Here is a 23140-nt window from a genome sequence, read left to right as displayed (position 1 = left end):
GTGGGGAAACAAAAGTCCTCATTTCTATTTTTTTAGACTTTAAATTCTTGTAGGAGGAGATAGAAAACGAACAACTTTGGCATTATTGACATTTTGAGCCAGGTAACTCTTTATTGCAGAAAGCTGTTCATTGTGGGAGATTTAGCAGCATCCCTGGCCACCTCTAATCATTAGATGTCAGTAGCTCTTGCTCCAGTTGTGACAATCAAAAATATCTCCAGACATTTCCAAATGACTCCTGGCAGAGGGGCCCACAGGTTAGGGGAAAAGTCTTGGCTTTGGGGCCAGACAGACCTGGGTTTTATTTCAGGCTCCACAAACAATTAGCTCTTTGTCTTTGGAAAATAGACTTACCCTTGCTAAACCTCATTTTCCTCTACCGTGAAATTAAGCTTAAAAACAAAACAAAACAAAATAAAAACAAAAACAAACAAAAAACAAAGAAACCAAATGGTCTTATGAGGCTTTTTTGTTTTGTTTTTTCATAATCTCGTAAAAAAGGTATGTACTTGGCATATAATATGCATTAAATAAGCAGGAGTCATTACTATTTTAACTCTAATTGTAATAATGACCATGAAGAGGAGGACAGTAGCAGGTGGAGTGAAGACTGTGTGCTAAGGGTAGTGGGCGAGGAGGAGAGTAAGCCTAGGCCTAGGATGCCTGGGTGGGTGAAGGTTCTGGTTATGCTCCAGAGCAGCACCCTTCAATAAAACCCACTGTGATACTAGAAATGTAATATAATATATAATGTTCTATAAAAAGAATGTGGCTATCAAGCGCTTGAAATGTGGTATGACTAAGGAAGTCAACTTTCAATTTTTAAAATTTTTATTAATTTGAGGCCAGGGATGGTGGCTCACACCTGTAATCTCAGCACTTTAGGAGGCCAAGGTAGACGGATCACCTGAGGTTGGGAGTTCGAGACCAGCCTGACCAATGTGGAGAAACACTGTCTCTACTAACAATACAAAATTAGCCGGGCGTGGTGGCGCTTGCCTGTAATCCCAAGGCTGTGGCAGGAGAATCACTTGAATTCGGGAGTCAGAGGTTGCGGTGAGCCGAGATTGTGCCCTTGCACTCCAGGCTAGGCAACAAGAGTGAAATCCCGTCTCAAAAAAAGAAAAAAAAAAAATTCTTAATTTGAATTTAAATAGCTACATGTGGCTAGTGGCTAGGGTGTTTATTAGCCAGCACTGTTTGAGATAGCAAATGAGAGCCACTAAAGGGGGAAAAAAATAACAGGAAGGGTGTCCTAGTTTGTCTGGAAGATTAAGGTAATGATGGTGTTTGGGGAAGGGAGACCAGATAAACACACTTCAGTAGCCCTGGTGCACTAATGACAGCATGGATGGGGTGGTGGAAAGGAGAATTGGGGAAGAGGTGGGTCGCTACACTGAGCATGGCCTTGGTAGACCCATTCCCATGGGTGTCTGCCTCAGGACACCTAACCTCCACCTTGACCCTAACTCAGCAGCTCCTGAGGTCATCATTTTCTTTATATATGCTCCCCTTCCATGTCTACATCTGAGACGAGAACTGAGATCCAGTTTAAACTTTTTCTTTATAAGCTCTTTTAGTTATCCTAACAACAGGCAAATCACACTGCCTATGTTTTAAAGTGCTTCTCCATAGATGTGCTCTTTTGAAACCTTAATAATTTTCTTTGCTATCCTGAATTCTTACTGTGTTATTTACTATTCGCTTAAAATTCTGTGGAACTCAGAACTGAACAATGAATTATTAATTTATCCTTCTTTCAAATGTGTTTTAAATCAATAATATTTCATTATTTCATTTTCTGTGATATATTTAGCTTTATCTGCTTTTAATGTTGAAAAATTTTAAACCATTTCAGTAAAGACTGTGCTATTTTTACTAGTATTTACATAAATCCATGCCACACTAATCCAAGACTTGGAAGGGCAGGAGTCTTTTAAGGTAGGGCAATCCACTTAGTAGAGGTCGCCACTGCCTTAGATTCCTTATTTTAGCAATCAAGTCAGTGCATTATTAAAATATTGTAGATTTAGGGCAATACACTCATTTATCTACTTTAGCTTCATAGTAGTAGGAAGTAAAGGCTTTGGAGTCAGAACAAGGATATGTGTCCCAGGTTTACCATTTTCTAGTGCAGTGACTTGAGTAGGTCACTCGCATTCTTCAAACTTCAGTATTTTCATCTATACCAAATATAATAACAAGGTCTGCCTTTCCCATTCCAAAGACCTTTGTGAGCTTTGGAACACCACGTATTAGAAATGTTTCATATTACCTAAAAGTGGTACAAAAGCGGTTTTTTTTTTTTTTGTCCTTAAAATCTAAATGCAGCTTCCTAACTGGTTGCATTATTCTAACAATTTTATAATTCACAGTCTATACTCTGGTTGTGTTTGTGAACATAACATAGGGAGCTTATTCCTATGTTTCCTACACAGGAAAAGTACAGCCAGAATTATATGAATTTCTCAGGCTCATGAGTTCTTGTATGATTTTTAAAATGTTTCGATTGTTAGATCTCATATTTCCTCAAATGTCATCTTGGAAAGTCAATCACTTTAGGAATTTCTGCTCCCACTATTTAAAGTACAGGCAGTCTACTTAGGTTTTTTTATAAGATTCTGAAATATCACAAATTTTCCTGAAGTTATGTTCAAAATTATGTTAATTAGTGGCTCTTGGGCACTATGTCAGAAGAATCCTTAACGCTTGCAGGCTTCACCTTATTCTGTATATGTTAACATGAAATCTTACCATGAGAAAATCGTATAAAAAGCAAGAAAATAGTTTTAAAGAAAACTAAGTACAATCATTGTTCATCTTGGAAATAAAATGTAAGATCTTCCCAAAAAGAGACATCATTTCTTAAGTTCCTACACATGGTGAAGAAATATATTTTGGTTATAATGCATTAAATGGAGTATCTTTTCCTTAATAATTGCCATAGGTGGATCAATGTACATCTGGCTTTTTAAAATGGTCATAATGTAGTCATTAACACCAGGAAAGAATCTGAAAAAAGGTTAATGCAACCATCTGAGGCAGACCAAAATGGAACCTGCAAAACAAAACAAAAACAAAAATAAAAAACAAAACTTACTCAGACTTCTATTTTGAGAAAGTGAGACAATCTTGGAAGACCAGAGATGATTCTGTGCTACTGTGAGACTCTTAACAATTGAATGCATGGGCACAGTATTCAAATTCTGCAAATAGTCAATTCCAGCTTGATTATGCAAAGAAGACCAGTGCTGTCCATTATAGAAAGAGTAGACTGACACATACACACCCATGTACAACACTCATTTTTCTAAGCTTCTACTTGGCATGTGCATCTAGAATATTTTCTATGTTGACAACATATAGAGTGCAAAGGTGCCTGTTAAACATGGCTTCTCTCCTCAAGGACCTTGCCTAAGTGTTCTTGAGGAAATGTGATAATCAATTTAACTTGACTTCACATAAAAACTAATTTGATACTTCACTGCAATTTTAAATTTCTAGTTTCCAAGGACATTGCTCATGCCTATTTGGCTGTTTCAGTATACAACAAATTACAAAATGATACCAAGGTCTAGAGACCTGGTCATGGCATAGTCTAGAGAGAGAACTAGCCCCTTAAGCAAAGGATAAATGCTAATAAGGATGAAGACACCACAGATATTTAACATGCACTTGAGCTATTCTGCCTTGAAGGATGGGTATGTTATATTTATTTGATTTTTTTCTTAGATATTTTATAGCTATGATGAATGATGTGAGGGTAATCAAACAGGTCAGCGCTCCCACGTTCCCATAGCTAAAAGAGATAACTAGAGTTACATTCTAGTACGGGAGGCAGAAAGGTAACATTCCTCCTGACAGAGTCTGTCAAGGCTTCTTATGAATACTTGCCCCTCTGAACACTCTGATTGTCTACTACACACAGATGCATTCTCCTGTAGAGTTCTGACAAATCCCTCAGAGGGATGCAGGTTGCTGTCACCAACCAAAACAGTCCACCACAAAGAAATGATTTCAACGGAAAAAAAAAAAAGCTTTCCTGAAGTCACAGACTATCTTCTGTTCCCCTGCGGCTTTAAGCAGAGTCACCCAGGGCTTTTAGTAGGAGTGGGTGGCAAGAGGATGGAACGTGGAGACTCAGAAGCTTCCCACAGAGGAATGTGATGGATGTCAAGAGCTAAGGGTCCAGAGAATTTAGCAGCTCAGTACTGTGCTGGAAATCCAGGCAGAGAGGACATTAAAGTCCAAAGAAATCATGAGGCAGGAAGTAGAACTGGAATTAAGAAACGGACACAAGGTTATATAGAACCACGTCCCCAAACCCAAGCCACCGAAATTCATTATATGGCATAATAAGCATTGAGAATGGGCAGAAAGAATGGAATGCCAGTAGCTCATTTGGGTTGATTTAATGGATTTTTCATAATACAATTGGCTGGAATTTAAAAACTCAGGAGTAGAGAGGCAATTTGCTCTTTCCATCAAAGAGGTTTAAAAGTATGCTATGCTGCTGAATAAGAAGAGCTCACTTCAGACTTGCTCACCAACCACTCCTCCAATCATTTCTCATTTTTCTTGTCCGGACATTTGCCTTCTAGCCTTTTACTAATCAAAGCTTGGTCTCCATGGACCAGCAGCATCATTACCTGGGACCTTGTCAAAATACAGAATCTCAGGCCCCTATTTAGACCTACTGACTCTGAGTCTGCATTTTAGTAAGATTCCCAGTTGACTCTTCTCTGCTTTAAAGTTTAAGAAGCAAATCTCTTAGCATCTACTCTTACCCTTTTATAATTCATTCTCTGTACAGCTGCCTGAGTAATTTTAATTTTATTTGTTAGCCCACTGATTAGTTCCACTCTCTAGAAGGAAAGTTCAATAAGGGCAGGAAAAGGGAATGGAATTGGGTATTTAATTAATATTCATTGAATGAATATCCTTCAGTCCAGGATAAAGTCCAGATGAGACATGCAAGGTTTCCCATATTTTTTATTTACCACTTCAAAAGTCTCACCCTCTTTTCCCTTGCTCTTATTTACAAGGAAGCTACATTTTGCATGCCAAGCCCAAATTCTTGTCCACATTCTTTATACCCTTTCCTTTAGAACATTTTCTATAAATTTGTCCTTTTTCTGATTACACATGTAGCACCCCTCTCTACCTGTCCCTGCCTTTGGCTTGTGATTTTCCATGTTAATAAGCAGCAAAAGCCCACTGAAGTCACCACCTTCTTGCTTTTCATATTTTATCTCTCTTTTCTTTGAGTTCTGGACTTCTTAAGTGTATTTTCCTATTGTTTTCATATCCTTATTTACTCATTCATTTCTCAAGATCTTGTTTCTGTCTCCACGATTTGACTAGTTAGAGTCAGACCCAGATTTAAAACTAGGCCTAAAAAACATGTGCAACTCTCTGAGTCTCTGTACCTTCATTAGTAAAGTGGGTATAATAGAATCAACATCAGAGATACTGTGATAATTAAAGTGCCTTTCACAGATGCTGGCACATGGCAGGTGCTAATGTAATCTCAGATTCTCCTTGGAGGAAAGCCGAGGCTCATTTTAAAACCACCAAATTTTATCTGTCCAGGAATTTGACAAAATAGAATACAGTGATTTTGTTTTAAGTAACTATCCATTGGAAATTATTTAAAATGTTGTGTAAGAGTAATGTACAAACTATTCCACTGCAGCATTACGGTGATAGTGAAAAACTGGAAACAGTAGGGAATAAAAATGTCCAATCTTTAGGTGAGAGAATAATATGCTGGTGGCAAAATGTTGTAAGAAATGCTTAAGACACTGCTGAATGAAAAAAAGGCAGAATTCAAAATTATATCCTTATGATTTTGATTATGAAATTTTAAAAGCAATAGGATAAAAAATACATCGAAATGTTTTAAAAGTGTTAACAATAATCTCTGGATTATGTAATTATGAGTGACTATTATTTCCTTCCTTATACTCTTCTAAATTTTACAAATTTTACAAAATGTGGATTTATTGTTTTTATAACAAAATAATTATTGAAATAAATAATAATCCCAGCAGCATTTTCTTTATTCTCATTCTTCAGTTTTTCTGGAAAATTTGAGTTTTAACTTTGTTTTCTATAACTTTCCCTGTCCTCTTCTTTCTTTGCTTTTTTTTTTTAATTCTTCATTCAACTTTAATTCTTGTCCCTTATTTTGCATCTTAAATGCAGGTACTGCCAAGAGATTCCCTCTGGTCCTCTTCTTATCCTTCTTGTTAATATCACCCACGCCCTCCCTCCCTAACTTCCCTTCTCAGCTTTGGATCTGCATGTTCTGCAATCTACGAGCCCAGTCCACCCACATATCCAGCCTCATGTCCTAAACATACCTCTTCATTTTTTATTCGCGCTCTCACTCATTCATTTAGCATTTATTGGCTGTCTGCTATGTACTAGGCATTTTGCTAGCAACTAGAGATACAATAAAAATAAAAGAAGGACTCTTTCCTCGTGTAGCCCTCAGCTACTTTCTCCCTTTGCTTTTTTCAGTTATCAAATTCAAACTTCAGAGTCACCTTTGAGTCCTTCTGCTGTTCATTCCTCCTACCAATCAAACAATTGTTCTACTGTGTATATGAACTTGAGCTCGGAAGCATCTTTCATTATCATGACCTCTTTTTCATGCCCACAGTCAATACCCTCTTTGGACTTCTGTTTTTCCCCTGGGATTATTCTATGACAGCTTCTGAAGTGATACTTTCTTCAACATGCTCTCACACACACGTTCTGATTTACCTCACACAGAGCTATAAAACAAATAATCTGAAAACACAGTTTGGTCATAGTAGTCTCCTGCTCAAACTAGTCAATAGCTTCCCACTGAATAAGAAACAAACCTCCTCGACTGGCATTCAAGCCATCTTCCAATGTATTAAGTTGAACTGAATGAAATTTTCCAATTTTATAATTCAAAAAAGATGAATATTAGCCATTTCATATGATACAACTTTATCCTCTAAGAGTCCTGTTTTTCTGCTCTATACTCTAGAATATGAATGAGATCAGTCTGTGCTTTCCCAGCATGTTCACTTCCTTTGATTCCTTTGCTAATGTGTGTTCTTTCTGGAGCTCCTCCATACGTTGTCTCCCCCTTGAATACTATTCATCCCCAAGTTCCGCCTCAAAAAACTCATGCTCTATGAAGTATTTCCTGTTGAGTCCCATTCCAATGATTAGAATTCATGCCCTGTAATGAAGTCCCTTAATAAATTATCCATAATATGTTACATATACACCATGGAATACTACACAGCCATAAAAAGAATGAAATCATGTCCTTTGCAGCAACATGGATACAGCTGGATCCATTATCTTAAGCAGATTAATGCAGGAACAGAAAACCAAATACTGCATATTCTCACTTATTAGTGGGAGCTAAACACTGGGTACTTGTGGACATAAAGATGGCAACAATAGACACTGGGGACTACTAAAGTGCAGAGGGAATGAAGGAGGAGTTGAAAATGAACTATTGAGTACTATGCTCAGTACTTGGGTGACAGGATCATTCATACCCCAACCTCAGCATCATACAATATACCCAGGTAACAAACCTCCATGTACTCCCTGAATCTAAAATAAAATCTGAAAAAAAAAATTATTTATGTCTTTCTTATGGTACCAGTGAGCCTTGGTACTACTTCCTCATCTTATTTTGCTGACTCTAACTGAGCTCCGGAAGTGTTCTCCTGTAAATACTCCTTTGCAAGTAGAGAATCTTAATACATATTTGTGTAATTGTTAGTATCTTCAGTGATTTTTCCAAGTTAGTTGTCCTTGAGGTTGAATTGGTATTTTTACTCTGCCCATGGCCCTGTTGCCTGCTTGTTTATTTATTTTGGCCACTTGAACATTCTTCTGCCATTATTTCACTTTAAAAAGAAAAAAAAAAACCCAGACCTTGCAAGTTATAACATCAATTATGCTATTTAGCACTTGGATTCTCTAATTTTCTTATATAGATTATGCAATTCAAAATAACATTTCACTATAATGACATGGAAAATGCTTTATGAATACATTTATTTTAAAACTTCCTAATTTATCTGTGACATTCATCCTTGAAGAATAAAATCCTTCAAGTTAAATATAAAAATTAAAATACAATAGAGCTTGAATATTAGTTAAGTATTTGAGGACATATTCACTTCTACCATAGATAAATAGATAGATAGGATAGACAGATAGACAGACAGACAGACAGATAGATAGAGATATCTTGATTTATACTTGCAGATAAATCAAGACATTTGCAAGTATACTGTTTCAACCTCATTGCATGGAACATCAAGACAATGACTAGGTACCAAAAATCTGCTAGAAAAAAATGTGGTAAAATTTAGTGTTTAATATGAAGGACTTTGAGGCCAGACTTGGGTTTGCCCGACTGTAGTCTCAATTCATTTATCTGTAAAATGGAGACCATACTTATCACCCAGGATTATAGGGAGAGCTAAAGGAGATAATACATGTTAAGGACTTAGGATATTGTCAGTCACATCGTTAATAACAAAAAATTATACTTTTAATAATGAAAATAAATGACAGCAAGAAAGAATAGCATTCTCTAAAGCCATGTGATTCTAGAAGTTTCTTGATAGATTCCTTAAATATATAGAAAATATTCTATCTATCTATCTATCTATCTATCTATCTATCTATCTATCTATCCTTAAATGCTTTGTTGCTCATTATGGACTGGTAAGTATGACATCATTTCTCATATTACATTTATAGAGAGGGGGTGGGGGGAAAGGCCTCCTCCCCTTTGCTGCAGCAAAATCTTGGCCAAAGACATGAAAAGCAATAAACAATGTCAAGCCTGGGAGTAGTATTTAGGAAGCGTCCATAAGCAAAGCTCAGGTTGCAGTTTGGCATATTTCCCCTAGCTGATGAAAGTGAAAGGGGACATTTCAAGAATTCTTTCCGTTTTAATCTAAAGCCAGAAAAATCCTTTTCTGTACAGCCTAAAGAAATTTCTATACATGGTTTGTCACTTTTATATCCAGTGTAATGATCTAATTATTATTTATTAGAAACATGTAATGAATATTTTGGGTAACTAAAAAAAAAAAAAAACCAGATATCTGTTTCACAGTGTATAATTTTAAGAAAGGCAAGAACAAAAAAGTAATGGGGGAAAATGCTGACAAATTCATTTATTCATGAAATAATTAAATAAATATTTATTGAATTCCTACTGTGACCCAGGCACTATACTACGTGTTAAAAATGTAAGTGAAAAAAATGAGTGAAATCAGTAAAGGAATTAACTCATCACAATATTGACTAGAAAAACCATGATATAGGTCCCAGGATTTGACTCTAGTAGTCAAATTCTGTTCTGCTTTAACCACCCAACCTACTATTTTAATAAACTCATTTTTTATTATACGCATTTTGTCAGCATACCGCTAGATGAATTTTTAACTGGTCCTCCAAAATTTAGATGCCAGAGGCCTGTTGGTGAGATCGTATGCCCCTTCTACAATATCCAGACAAATCATAACAGAACTTATTAGTTCCTATTGACAACGCACTGGAGTCATTTTTTAGCAGTTAAATAATTTCACCCTTTTCCAATTCATACACATATCCTAAAGTTCAAAATTAATATAATGAGTTGCTGAATTAGTCTGAAGATTAGGAAATAGATCTTCATGTGAAACACATGCTCTCTGGATTTAATTAGATGGGAAAACACCAAATAGATTTTTTTCCCACCAAACATAAATATTTTCACTTACTTTGAGTGAAATCTAAAAAGAGAGAATGGTCTCAGGAGTTTTACAATATCTAGGCAAAATAGTCCTGTTTGGGGGATTTCATACACGATTCCACTGAGTAATTTCTGAGGAAGAAGTGCAATATAATTTTATGTGTCTCAAGACTAGTATTAGCTTTTGTTCAATATCTGAAATAATGTAATTTCCTTTCTTAGAACACACTGATTTATTTTAACAAATTCATTCTCCTGTTGAAAAATCTTTGTGTGATGCTGCCTACACTCTAGAAGGCTGAGGACAGTGTCATCTACCCCTTCCCTCTCTCTCTCACAATAATTACCCACAGCAGCAAGGCTCTTAAGAAGGGCTTGTGGAATGAATAAATTAAGGTTCTTATGATTATACATTGCAGATATTAACAAAGGACAATGTATTACTCTTCTTCACCTGCAACAAATATTCACACTCACAGGTGTACACTCACATACTTATATTTCAGGGTCAGTAGTTGGACATTATTTTCAGGTATATTTTTAAAAAACTAAACCTATTGTGTAAAATGCTTTGGACTGACAGTCTTGAGAGGAAATATTATACATAGATCCCAAGGAAAGGCTTAAAAGGTATTACTGATCTTCTCAGCAGGGCAGAAAATGTCTTCCATTTTTTAAAGGCAAATTACAAATATAGGTTTTATTGATATTAATACATATTAAAGTTAAAGATGGTCTTAAAGAAAAGGTAATATCCATAATTGCCATCTCAAATCAATATATATCCTGATGCTGAATTTCAAAATTAATGTTTTTCATGTAAGGCATGAGGCCCAGGATCAAATGGATTCAAGTGCATTCATGGCAAGATGAAGGATTACTTTCTTATGCTGTTAATTCCAAATAAAGCAAATGTAAAATAACTTCTTTTAAGAACTAACAATCTAGGCCTTTAAATATATCCATTGCTAAAGACTGAAATGTCAATAAAGAAGTTACAATATTTTATTTGTAAAGCCAACAATACTGAGTCATTCCTGGGCTTTCGTCTCTAGCACCCATTCTACCTGGGAAGGGCAAGGCATTTCATTTAACCATTTTAATAAATCACTTAGCAGGATTTGTTCAGATAAAATCATTATTTAGCATATTTCTCTTAAATTCAAATTAATGAATTTTCATTTAGATGGAGAATTTTGGACTTAAAAAAAAAACCATTACAATGATAAAATCTCCAAATAAGCCAAACATGTTGATATTTGTTAATAACTTGCAACACAGGCAAAAGACACAATTCTTTAGTCATCCTCTAATCAAAACAACCTTAGATAATAGAAGTATCTGCATAGAAAATGGTATATGCAATAGACAATGATCAACTTAAGGTTAAGGATAAAAGACCAATCATAGATAAATTAATTTAAATAAAAACATTCCAATTCTCCCCTGAGTTTCCCTCATTAAAACATCCAAACAAAACATGTGGTACCTTTTAATTTTCTGAATGAGTAGCTCCCAATCAATGCTTCCTCGGTTAGAGACAACAAGCTGAAGAATCTACCGAAACAAAACAAAAGAAAAAAATATATATATATGGATTTGTTAACTAAATATCAAAAATTATAACTCACCAGTAAGCAAATGCATTCTTTATAGTCAAATAATAAATCTATGCCTGGAAGTCTGTAGCACAAAAAAAAAAATGCAGTACTTGAATATTTAGGAAGCTCAATAATGAATTTTAAAAGATCTTTACTCTGAGATTACATAAAGCACATCCTATGAAAAACGAATTGAAAATGAAACGAAATAAAATTAAAAGCCCCGAACCATTACCAGCGCATATGCAGCAATACCACTCAAGTCTAGCCTTTGAGAACTGCTGCAGAATCCTTCTCCGGGAGCATTATCCCCACAGGCTGGCTCTCTGGCTCTCTAGCTCCAGACAGACGCAGTCTGCAAGCCACCAGCTCGTGTCTGTGTGTGCCGGGGAAAGGGAAGCTGCAAATTAGAAGTCCCCGCAGTGGCGAACAGGAAAATAAGGCGAGTGGGAGAGAGAGAGAGAGCTCACTAGCCTCAGAATTTTCGAGAATGATGACAAGCCACTCAGCTCCGCCATCATTCACTGACAATAGGATGCAGCCCTCACTTACGATTTAGCGGTTTGCCATAGGGGCTTCTGGTACCAAATGCCTGACAGGCATTTTAATTGCCTCCATCCAAGTGTGTCCCCAGGAGTCGAGTCTATCAGCCTATGAATGTCATCATCTGGTCTCCTTTGTGTTAATGCCAGACACACACACACACACACACATGCACACACACACACACCGCTTAAATAGAGAAACAGTTTTCAGGCATATAGGATTACAAACAAGTTAAGCTACACAAACTGGACATGACTAAATACTAGTTTATGGGAATTTTTATTATCTGCATTAAGGACATCAGAGATTTGTTGATGTTTTGTCATTGGCAGATAATTACAATATTTTTAACTATCGCATATTGCTTATTTATATTCCAAAATAAATATGTTCATTAAAGAAATGCATTTATTTATGTATATTTTCCTACAGAAAATTCAGTACCTTTTTAATAGTTATAATTATGCACTTGGCCATGTTTTCCTTACAAGAGAAAAAGAAAAAAACAAAAAAAACAAAGAGAATTAGAAAACCAGGGCCGATATGTGATTTCTGGGGGCAATCTATTTATTCCATTTACATACAAAAGTAAAAGGAGGTGGCAACCAGCTTGGTCCTGGGGCTTTTCAGTCCCTGAGGGCCCAGGCAGAGAATTCAATCTTTGGCATAATCTGTATCCCCTCCATGTTAGCAACTGAAATTAGCAGTTGAATATCCCTGTTTTACAGTGCCCTTGTGTAGGGAGGTTAAGTGTGGAATAATTCCCTGCATTTATTTCCTTTGGAAAAGGGAAGGAGAAAAATGTCAATAAATAAATTAATTTTTACAGCATTGTTAGCAACCTGATCCAGTGAATGGAGCAAAATTCGATGAGAACCAAAAAGGCCAGCTGTGAAGAAGGTTGCTGGGAAGAAGCATTACCATGGTTACTGGAAACAGAAAGTCAAGAGAAAAAAATATGATGGCAGAGAAGAGAGAACGAGACTACAGGGAAGGAAATTGAGAGACAGATGATATGCTTCTTCTCTTTTTTTTCCTTCTTGAAAGAATCGCCTCCATCAGTTTTATACTGTATTTTGAATTAAGATAAATTTGCATTCTCCTTGAGCCACCTTTCTGCCCCATTTTTTAATCACTAGCTAATTTTGCTTTCATAAATATTCAAACTACAGTTCTTTTGTATGAGATCAATTCTGCTACCCCTTGCCTCTGTCCAAATACTGGCTTCATGGAAACCACTTAGCCTAGTCCACATCCTTTGTTTCACAGGTGAGAAAGCTGAGACCCAAAGAATATGACCAAGGTCACAAAACCCAGGCACCCGCAGCGTTTCCTGACTCAATCCTCTGCTTTTCTTCTCTCGCCAAGTGACTTTCTTTCCCTGCTCTCTTTTGTTCTGTTTGCAAGCAATACAGATTCCAGAAACATCCTTTGTCTTTGATTTTTTAAACCTTCTTGTATTTGCTACAGCAGTGATGTCCCTCTTTAAAATGCATTGCAATCATTCTGAAGACTTTTGCAAATATCTGTGCTGGATTGTATTTGAGGTCTGAGGAATCTGGGGTAATTATGTCACTGCTTTTCTTTCATTTCCAGTCTGGCAATCAGATAAATCAGGCATGATTGCCCTTTTGTGAACCTATCTTGTTGAGCTTGAACTTCATCATTACATACTAGGCACTCTTATCATTACTGGCATCATGCTTTCTGCAAGCATAAAACTGGGTAATCAAATTGAGTCGGTCTCCCAAGGCATCTTCTAGATATAGACAAGGTAAACTTTCCTGGGTTACCAAAAACAATGAAGCTGGAAAATAGAAAGCCCACGTAAAATTAAAAATTACAATAATAATGATAATAATTCATTCCGAAACAACCACTGGAGGGCGCAAAATTTCTTAAAATCTTTCTAAACTACTCAGTAAATGTGGCTAGAATTTTGACCTTCATATTTTACTGTTTTTATTTTCTTTCCAAACCGTTCTTTCAATATTCAGTTCATATGAGTCAATGCTTTTGGATTAACTCATCTATAGATAGGGTCATACTGCTTTTTTTGATGTCTAAAAGACAGTTGCTGCCACCGTCATCATCCTCTTTCCCCAGTATGTAGCCGTAAAATGAATAAATCACATTTTAAAAATTATGACTACCACAGGTAATAATCAGAAGAGATTTCAGGTTTTAGTGAATCCTACATACTGGTTAGAATTCTTCCCCCGACCCGCAAAAAAAAAATGCCCCTTTAAATATAATCTCCCTGTTAAATGTCTATTTTTCTTCAGTGATTTTGGATAATAAAGTGATTTTTCAAAGTGAATGTTTTATTTTAATGTATTGTCTTCTGTTCACTTCTGAACATAAAAAATGATGCCTAAGACTTATGTCTTGGAACATGAACCATATTCTATCATGAAAGCACGTATCAGGGTCCTGGTCAGTCTAAAAAAATAGCACAGCTTCCAAAAACATTTAATACTCTCTGGAGGTCATTTAATATTTAGGGATACCTAGTTCAGTACATGAGAATGAGTTGGTACACTCTTTTTCTTTTCTTTTTTTCCCACTTGTTTCCAACATGGAGTAAGTACCACATGTGAAACATAATTACTGCCCTTAGGTATGTCATATTCTAAGAATACAAGACAACCGACAATTGAGATACTTCTGTGAATTTTTAGATTTTTCATATTTATGCCCAAAAGCCTAAACTGGTGCTTGCCTTACCCTTCTTCTGTCCAACAGTATTTTAGACCTTGCATTACCACCATTCATCCATTCATTTAATCAATTGTGATGGCACACATACATATTTTTCAGACTCTTTACAGGTTCTGGGAATGGAAAAAAAGAGGGAAACAGGATTTCCTTTTCAACACACTTCATTTAATAAATTAGTTAACAGAAGGCCAGGCATGGTGGTTCATGCCTGTAATCTCAGCACTTTGGGAGGCCAAGGTGGGTGGATCACCTGAGGTCAGGAGTTTGAGACCAGCCTGGCCAACACATAGTGAACCCCATCTCTACTAAAAAAAAATACAACAATTAGCTGGATGTGGTGGTGCATGCCTGTAGTCCCAGCTACTTGGGAAGCTGAAGCAGAAGAATCTCTTGAACCCAAGAGGCGGAGGTTGCAGTGAGCCAAGATCACACCACGGCACTCCAGCCTGGGCGACAGAGCAAGACTCTGTCTCTCAAAATAATAAATAAATAAATAAACAGAAACCTAACTTCACACTTCCTTTTCTCACTTTGATGAGATACTATGACTCCACCCCTCTGTCATATCTGCTTCATTGTAGATGCCTGATCTTTAAGAATCTGATTTAGCTATAATCCCAAATTTAGTTAATTCACCCCTGTGTCTCTTCTGAAATAACTTTGATTTCATTCCCTAAATATATTGGTCTGCGTATTTGTGTATCACTACCTAAACTCTCCAGGAATGAATAATTGAGGCTTATTTTCCTTACCTCCTTAAAGCCTTTGCTCATAGATCATCTTCCAACCAGGGCTTTCCTAACTACCATAATGAAAGTTGCAACCATGCCCTTTCCATGGCTTTTCATCCCCTGCTGCATTTTACTTTTTTCCATAGCACTTATCATAACATAAACTTTTCTTATTTATTTCTAACTTCACCCTGCTAGTTCCACGAGGGCAGTCATTTTTACATGTTTGGGACACTGGTATCCAAAGTACCTAAAACAGTGCCTGCAACGTACTGGAACTCAAAAATATTTTTAAATGACTGAATATGAAAAATCACACTAGTGCATGAATTGGAATATCTAAACACAAGAGAAGTTTTTGTATTCCATATTGTCTTCTCTATTCTGTATATTCAGTCTTTCTTAAAATATTGCCTTTTATTTGTAAGCGACTCCTTGCCACATATATATGTTTTTCGTTTTGTTTTGTTTTGTTTTGTTTTGAGTCGGAGTCTCACTGTTGCCCAGGTTGGAGTGCAGTGGCGCGATCTCGGCTCACTGCAAGCTCCACCTCCTGGGTTCACGCCATTCTCCTGCCTCAGCCTCCCGAGTAGCTGCGACTACAGACGCCCGCCACCACGCCCGGCTAATTTTTTGTATTTTTAGTAGAGACGGGGTTTCACTGTGTTAGCCAGGATGGTCTCGATCTTCTGACCTCGTGATCCGCCCGCCTCAGCCTCCCAAAGTGCTGGGATTACATGCATGAGCCACCGCGCTCGGCCTTCCTTGCCATATATTTTGTAATCAATATGTTTTATAATTTCTATTATAGGATATAAATTTATTTTAAATAGAGACTTGTCTCCTACTCTGTTTGAATTCTGCAAAGTACCTAGCATGGGGCTATCAGCTTTTAAATGCTCAGAAAGAGTTTGTTTGATAAATCATGCCTTCTCTTGGTATTAAAATGTGCCAAATTATAATTTTTAGATTTTTAAAATAAAATTCGATGAATTAATGCTGCCTCATGTCCAAAATATTTTGGAATGACCTTTGTAGAGATATGACTACACTTACTAAAATTTGTACTTTCAAAAATTTATAATAGAAATAATACTTATGCTTTCCCCTAGTATTCTTGAGTTTGTTATTCTAAATCAAATAGGCAGATGTGTAAGTATTTTACAAATTATCATGATAATCTCCAAAATCACTGAACACTGTCTTGCCTTATTTACTATAGATGACATTTTCTCTTCCAACAAAGTTGGTCCACACAAAAATATATTGTGGTCAAAAAAGGCAAAAAGTGTCATAATCAGGACATTAGTCTTAAATATACAAAATGATAAAATTATATTACTTTTTACCTACAAAAATGCCAATTTCATATGGTTCAACCTAATACCTAGAGAAGCTATACATGGATGCGGGATTGGGTAGTGTGAGTTGTACAAAATGACTCCCATGTTTATTGCAGCATTATTCACAATAGCCAAGATATGGAAACAACCTAAGTGTCTGTAGATGGATGAATGGATAAAGAAACCATAATCTCTGTGTCTGTCTCTGTGTGTGTGTGTGTGTGTGTGTGTGTATCTATATTATGCAGCTCTAAAAAAGAACAGGATCTTGCCATTTGCCACAATGTAGATTAGCCCGGAGGACATTATGCTAAGTGTAGTACGTCAGACACAGAAAGAAAAACATTGCATGATCTCACTTATTTGTGAGATATAAATAATAATAATAATAACTCAAGTATACAGAGAGTGAACAAAACTGTGGTTACCAGTGACAGGGCTGGGGGACAGTTTGGCAGTGGCAGGGAATGAGGAGATGTAGGTTAGTGGATACCAAATAGCATCATGTAGAATAAGCAAGTCTAAAGATCTAATGTACCATGAGAATCATAGGTAATAACATTGTACTGTACAAAAAAACAAATAAATATCACATGGTACCCCATAAATGTATACAATTATGATTTGTCAGTCCAAAATATTAATAATAAAACTTTTTTAAAATGTGGTATATTCATAGAATATTGTTTGGCAATAAAAAAGTGAAGTGCTGACATGTCACAACACAAATGAACCTAAAAACCATTAAACTCAGTGAAAGAAGGTGGTTACAAAGGGCCATATATTTTATAATTCCATTTATATGAAATACCTAGGATAGTCAAATCCATAAAAATGGAAAGTATATTAATGGCTGCCAGAGGCTGGGGGCAGAGGGTAATGGACAGTGACTACTAATGGGTAGGGGCTTCTTTTTGGGGTAATGAAAATGTTCTGAAATTAAGTAATGGTTATGGGTGCATAACTCTATGAATATATTAAAAACCACTGAATTGCTGAATTGTATACAAGAGTGAATTTCATGTCACGTGAATTATATCTCAATAACTCAGTAAAAAATAAAGTAATCAGGGGCTGGGCACAGTGGCTCATGCCTGTAATCCTAGCACTTTGGGAGGCTGAGGTGGGCGGATCACCCGAGGTCAGGAGTTCGAGACCACCCTGGCCAACATGGTGAAACCCCGTCTCTACTAAAAATACAAAAATTAGCCGGGTGTGGTGGCTCACACCTGTAATCCCAGCTACTCAGGAGGCTAAGGCAGGAGAATTGCTTGAACCCAGGAGGCGGAGGTTGCAGTGAGCCGAGATCGCGCCATTGCACTCCCACCTAGGCAATAGAGTAAGACTCCTTCTCAAAAAAAAAAAAAAAAAAAAACAGAAAAAGAAAAATAAAGAAAAGAAAAAAAAAAGAAAGAACAAAAGTAATAAAAAGGTCCCAGTCTCTAGGCAGCAAGTCTTTGAATTCCATGGCCACTAATTAAAATATGACAAGCTTATAATTCAATCCATGGCACCTTCCAGATTATTACAAATTGTTAGAAGCATGGCTCCAAAAGCTATTGATTTTTTTGAGGCCATGAGACTCTGATTCATGTGAGAATCTGAAAATCTTCTAGAAGTGTTTCTTGAATTCTTTAACAAATTCAATTGCAGGTCTGTAGATCTCCATTTTTAAAAATTTCTTTTACATGGACAAATGGATTAACATGGTATCATAAATGAAAGACATGTGCTCTAGTGGATCCCTGATTTATGTGATAAAGAACAACTGGTCAGGAGTTAAAAGACAATCACTAAGCATCTAAAGGATAAATATATGTAAATCACTCTCATGGCTGTCTTTTGTTTTTCATAGAAAACTATAAAAAGTATTAACTATACACCATCAACGAAGCTGAGTTACTAGTTATAAAAACATCCATATGTTGAGAAACTCATGCAAATAATTTTGATGGCAAACAATGGACAAATTTATTACTGAGGGACAAAATTTCTCCTGAGATAGTAGAATCCTTGAATCACTTGACTCCTGCCACAAGTTTTGTTATGATTAAAAAATGGACTAGATTTGTTAGCTTGTTGTCTATTTGATATTTCATTTAAGTTTACTAGGTATTCTATGCCACTGAGCTCTGGACTATTAACTTACTTAAAATTTGAAAATAATATTGATATTATCCAAGCCCAAAGTCCTATAACTATCTGCCTTACTTTATATGTATTTTAACTATGCCTTATACATAAAACCCAGTAAGAAATATTTAAACAAAATATTTAGTATCTCCACTGAACTTGGATGAAAAACAAATTACAAAATAAAGTATATTTATAAAAAGCAAAGAGCATATTGAGATCTGTGTTGCATGTGGTCATCTTTGACATATTCACTGTGATATTAATTAGAGTTGTACTGCAATGAGAAGGATGAATTTATTCCAACCAAGTAGGGTGAAGAGTAAGACAAGATAACTGGAAATCACTTTCCAATTGCTCTTGAATCAGGCTTTAATACTTCTGAGTCATGATGATCAGAGTTTAGCTTGACTATTTCATTTAGAATCTTAGTATGATGATTTTTTTAAAAAGTCACTTATATTCTTATCCAAATATATGTACATAATACATTTCAAATTATTTTTGGATTATGCACCATCTTGAACCTCAGAGATATTCATATTTCACTTACAAATTTTGCACAATTCTAAAAGTAATAAATTCTTGTTTTTCTTTATTCCATCAGTGATTTTATTTCACTTATCAAGGTAAAGCCAATGGGATGGTATAAATGGAGAGAGAGAAAGAAAGACAGGTTATTCTTATTGTCAGCATTCAAAGTATGACTGCAATTTAATAAAATGGCTAGCTTAAAAGTCGTATTTAGATTTCATATGACATTACCACCTAAGCTTATGAAATAACTATACTCAAAGTTCTAGTCTTCTCACATACTTTTACCAAAGTAAAATAAACCAAACTTCTTTTTAAAAACAATGTCACAGGAACTATAATTATGAAAAATAATTGCTACTTCAATTCATAAAGTCATAATCTCATTACACTTTAAGAACTATGCTGGGAATTAAAAGCTCTCAAGAGGTGGAAAAGAAAGCTATAATAGTTGAACAACTAAGGCTCTCATACATTGCTGGTGAGAGCTTAAATTAATACAACCACTTTGGAAAACTTCTTGGCAATATCTAGTGAAAGTAAACACTAAACTAAATATATGGAATAATATATGAACTTCCAGAGCAGATAAAACTAATATTCAGAGAAAGAAATCAGAATAGTGTTTACCTCTGTAGAAAGTAGTATGAGAGACTGTATTGACTTGGAAGATGTACAATGTCTTCTTGACCTGAGTGGCAGTGACATGGGGTAGAGGGCACTCTATTAATGTAATATACCTTCATAATAAAAATTGTAATAAATATTATGGTGCCATTGTTTTAGAAGTTCTTCATTCATAAGTTTTAGGATCTATAGCGAATATTATGCAAAAGGGTTCTTGCAAAAGGGTTCTTGTATAAGCATATATTTTGCACACATACCACGTAACCATGGCTGTGTAAACAAAGACTATATGATTACGTGTATATTAAATAAACAAATTGTAAGGGCACATTCTCCTTAGTAGGGAGAGTATGTTTTACATTGGCTTTTAGTAAATAAATGGCAACTGTAAAGTAAAAGCACATGAAATGAAAAATGGAAGTAAAATGTGTATTTTAGGAATATGGCAACAAGTGAAAGTATTTGTGTGAAGCAGCCCTTACAGAACTATGCTATTACGACAAAAGAATGGACAGCTAAGATGCTTCCCATATCATCCTTTTCACAAAAATCCCTTACCCATTGAGGCCTACCATAATCGTAAGTTTATTTCAGGAATCATTGATTTCTTCTCTTCCAACCCAAATTTTACATTTCCTTTTTGGTTCATTTAAAATTCTGCCTTTTTCATAATGGCTTCCAAAATTCCCACAAGCACATAATGTCATAAAGCTCTTTCATTTCTCAGAATCGCCAACATACAAAACAAAAAACAAAAACCATCATTAAACTATAATGCCTGTTATTAGATACGGGCTTGGTCCATTTTTCAGTAATTTACATTCAGTTATTTATTCTAATATTTGCAAATTTGAAAAGCATATGACATGATTCTGATAAAATGATTAAGAACCTATAAAGTGCCAGTCTTTTTGAGTACATTATTTTATTCAACAATTCTGAGAGTCATGTGCCTCCATTTTACAGTTGAGGAAACAGGCCTAATTAGGTTTAGTAAAGTGCCCAGGGGAACACAGCTGGTAAGTGGTAGAGCAGAAATTCAATCCCTGGACTTCTCAGCTAATTAGTTTGTAATTCAGCCTAACACTTAGAAGGTATCAGAAGAGGAAGAGATAAACATAGAACTAAGAATTTTCCATTTACACTTACAAGATAGCAGAAAGGGAAGAGATAAATTAAACACAGAATTAAGAATTTTCTATTTTTCCAGGAGAGGGAGTTTAGACAGACTACTTGTTATGTAAGTAGGCTGTGCATAAAAGAGATAAGATTAAAAATATAGATTTTTACTGTCAGAATTATTTCAGATTCCATCAGTTCATATTTAAATAATATATATGTATAAACACAAGCATTCCTGGAGGTGAGGAAAACATCATAATTTTAATTACTATCTATCTGGTTTAATCTTGGCAGAGGATATAGAATATATGAGTGCAATATATGCTCATGTGTTTTTAAAGAACTTTGCTGTTTGACAATTTGGGCTTATTATGTTTGTTTTGAAACATCTTGTTGAAATTAACTCCTATCTTAGAAGTACAGATGATAATAGTAAAGTACATATCTTAACACAATCACTACCCTTATGTTATTCTATCAAGTTAGAAATCATCAAACATCATGGTGAATCTTAAACGTGACATGAGAAAACACCATATCATGTTATGTAATCCATGTCCATTAAAAAAGTTAACACATTTTTAATAGTTAAATTTTGGTGTAGGGACATTTTTTATTTCACACAATTCTATTCTTTCCATGAAGTTTTCCCTCAGATATTGCCTTCTCAGGCAGGCTTCAACTGACCATTCTATTCAATACTGCAATCTGTAATTCCTACTCCCAATCCCCCTTACTCCATTTTGCTATCATCTTCTAATGTGCCATATAATTAATTTACTTGTTATGTTTATCCTTTATTGTCTTTCCCCATTCACTTGTAAACTGCATGAAGGCAAGACTCTGCCTGTTTTGTTCATGAATATATCCCAAATACCTAGAACTAGGTCTGGTATATAACTGGTGAACAATAAATATTCAATAAACATTCATGCATGCATGAACACTGAAATTCAAACATTAAAGTTCATATAAGAAGCATAAATTACCTTCCTAAAAGTCTTAGGGCTAAAAGTTTCAGAAATCATGAGATAAAACATGTAGTGTAAGTGTTTCATTTATTTTGGGTCTTTGTTAGCTATTTGAATATACAAATTTTAGATTTTTCATCTTTGGCACATTTATAGGGAGTTTGAGTAACCCCTCTTCCTTTACTTCAAGTTTTAAAAAGTATTTACTTATTTTTTATCTCTACAAAAATTATTCTAGCAGTTTTTCTTATCTACTTGTGAATCCTTAGTTATAACTAGTAAATTTATTTTTATCTTACTTATAACCTAAATGTTAAGACAAACCATATTCACTGTAGATACAACTACCCTATAGGCAAACAATATTTGCAAGACAAATGGGCAAACCATGAAGGAAAATTAAGAGAATTAGTGCAGAAGATATTTTACTAAATAAAATTTTTATTTAGCAGCCAACCAGTCAAACAGAACCATCTTCTGCAGTCATTAATTTCTCGGCTGATCTTCTTGAAAGCAGGAAATGAACCTTCATTTAATCAAATTCTCCACAAGTGGGGCCATTACAATTTCATGAAAGACTGAAATCAAATCAAATGCTACAAAATCAAATGCTACATTTCATGACAGTAGATCTAAATACCTGATTTGTTTTTGAAAACTACTAAAAGGAGCTATTTTGTTGACTGCTTTCTAAGCACTGAAGATTAATATATCTCAATATTTTAAACCTCTCTTGTTCCTTCAGTCTTCAGCAACTTCACTCAATTGGAGAGCCCACAGAACTTAAGAGGTCAGCTAGTGCCAATCCATTTAAATTTGGTAATCGTTAACTTTAACGTGACCAGATTACTCTGAAGAAGCTTAAATTCTGCATGATCCTATAGCTTTTATTTTCAGTGTCCAATATTTCCAGTTCAAATAATAAGATGTCTACTTTGATGGTTTAATAAATACAATGTCATAAATGGAATGATTTCTGAAAATGCATATATTTATTTTGTGAATAACTGAAATCCACATTCCAAAAATTTATGAAATCCAGACTTATTCTCTTGGC

The 23140-nt window shown here is 35.3% G+C and overlaps 1 protein-coding gene across 50 annotated transcripts in view; it reads right to left on the bottom strand.

Moving 5' to 3' along the window:
- MAP2 (microtubule associated protein 2) overlaps positions 1-23140 on the bottom strand; it is a 308002-nt gene that overhangs the window by 141405 nt on the left and 143457 nt on the right. For 48 of the 50 annotated variants that reach the window (XM_063647868.1, XM_063647903.1, XM_054478052.2 and 45 more), the window contains one exon: positions 11244-11311. The gene's annotated coding sequence lies outside the window, so the exon portion shown is untranslated. Of the gene's footprint in view, positions 1-11243; positions 11312-11590; positions 11884-23140 lie in introns of those variants that run through there. The other 2 variants (XM_063647865.1, XM_063647902.1) reach the window with 2 other exon arrangements.

The sequence above is a fragment of the Pongo pygmaeus genome, chromosome 11 (genome assembly GCF_028885625.2).
Source record: "Pongo pygmaeus isolate AG05252 chromosome 11, NHGRI_mPonPyg2-v2.0_pri, whole genome shotgun sequence".
Taxonomy (NCBI): domain Eukaryota; kingdom Metazoa; phylum Chordata; class Mammalia; order Primates; family Hominidae; genus Pongo; species Pongo pygmaeus.
This window is presented reverse-complemented; position numbering and strand designations above follow the sequence as displayed.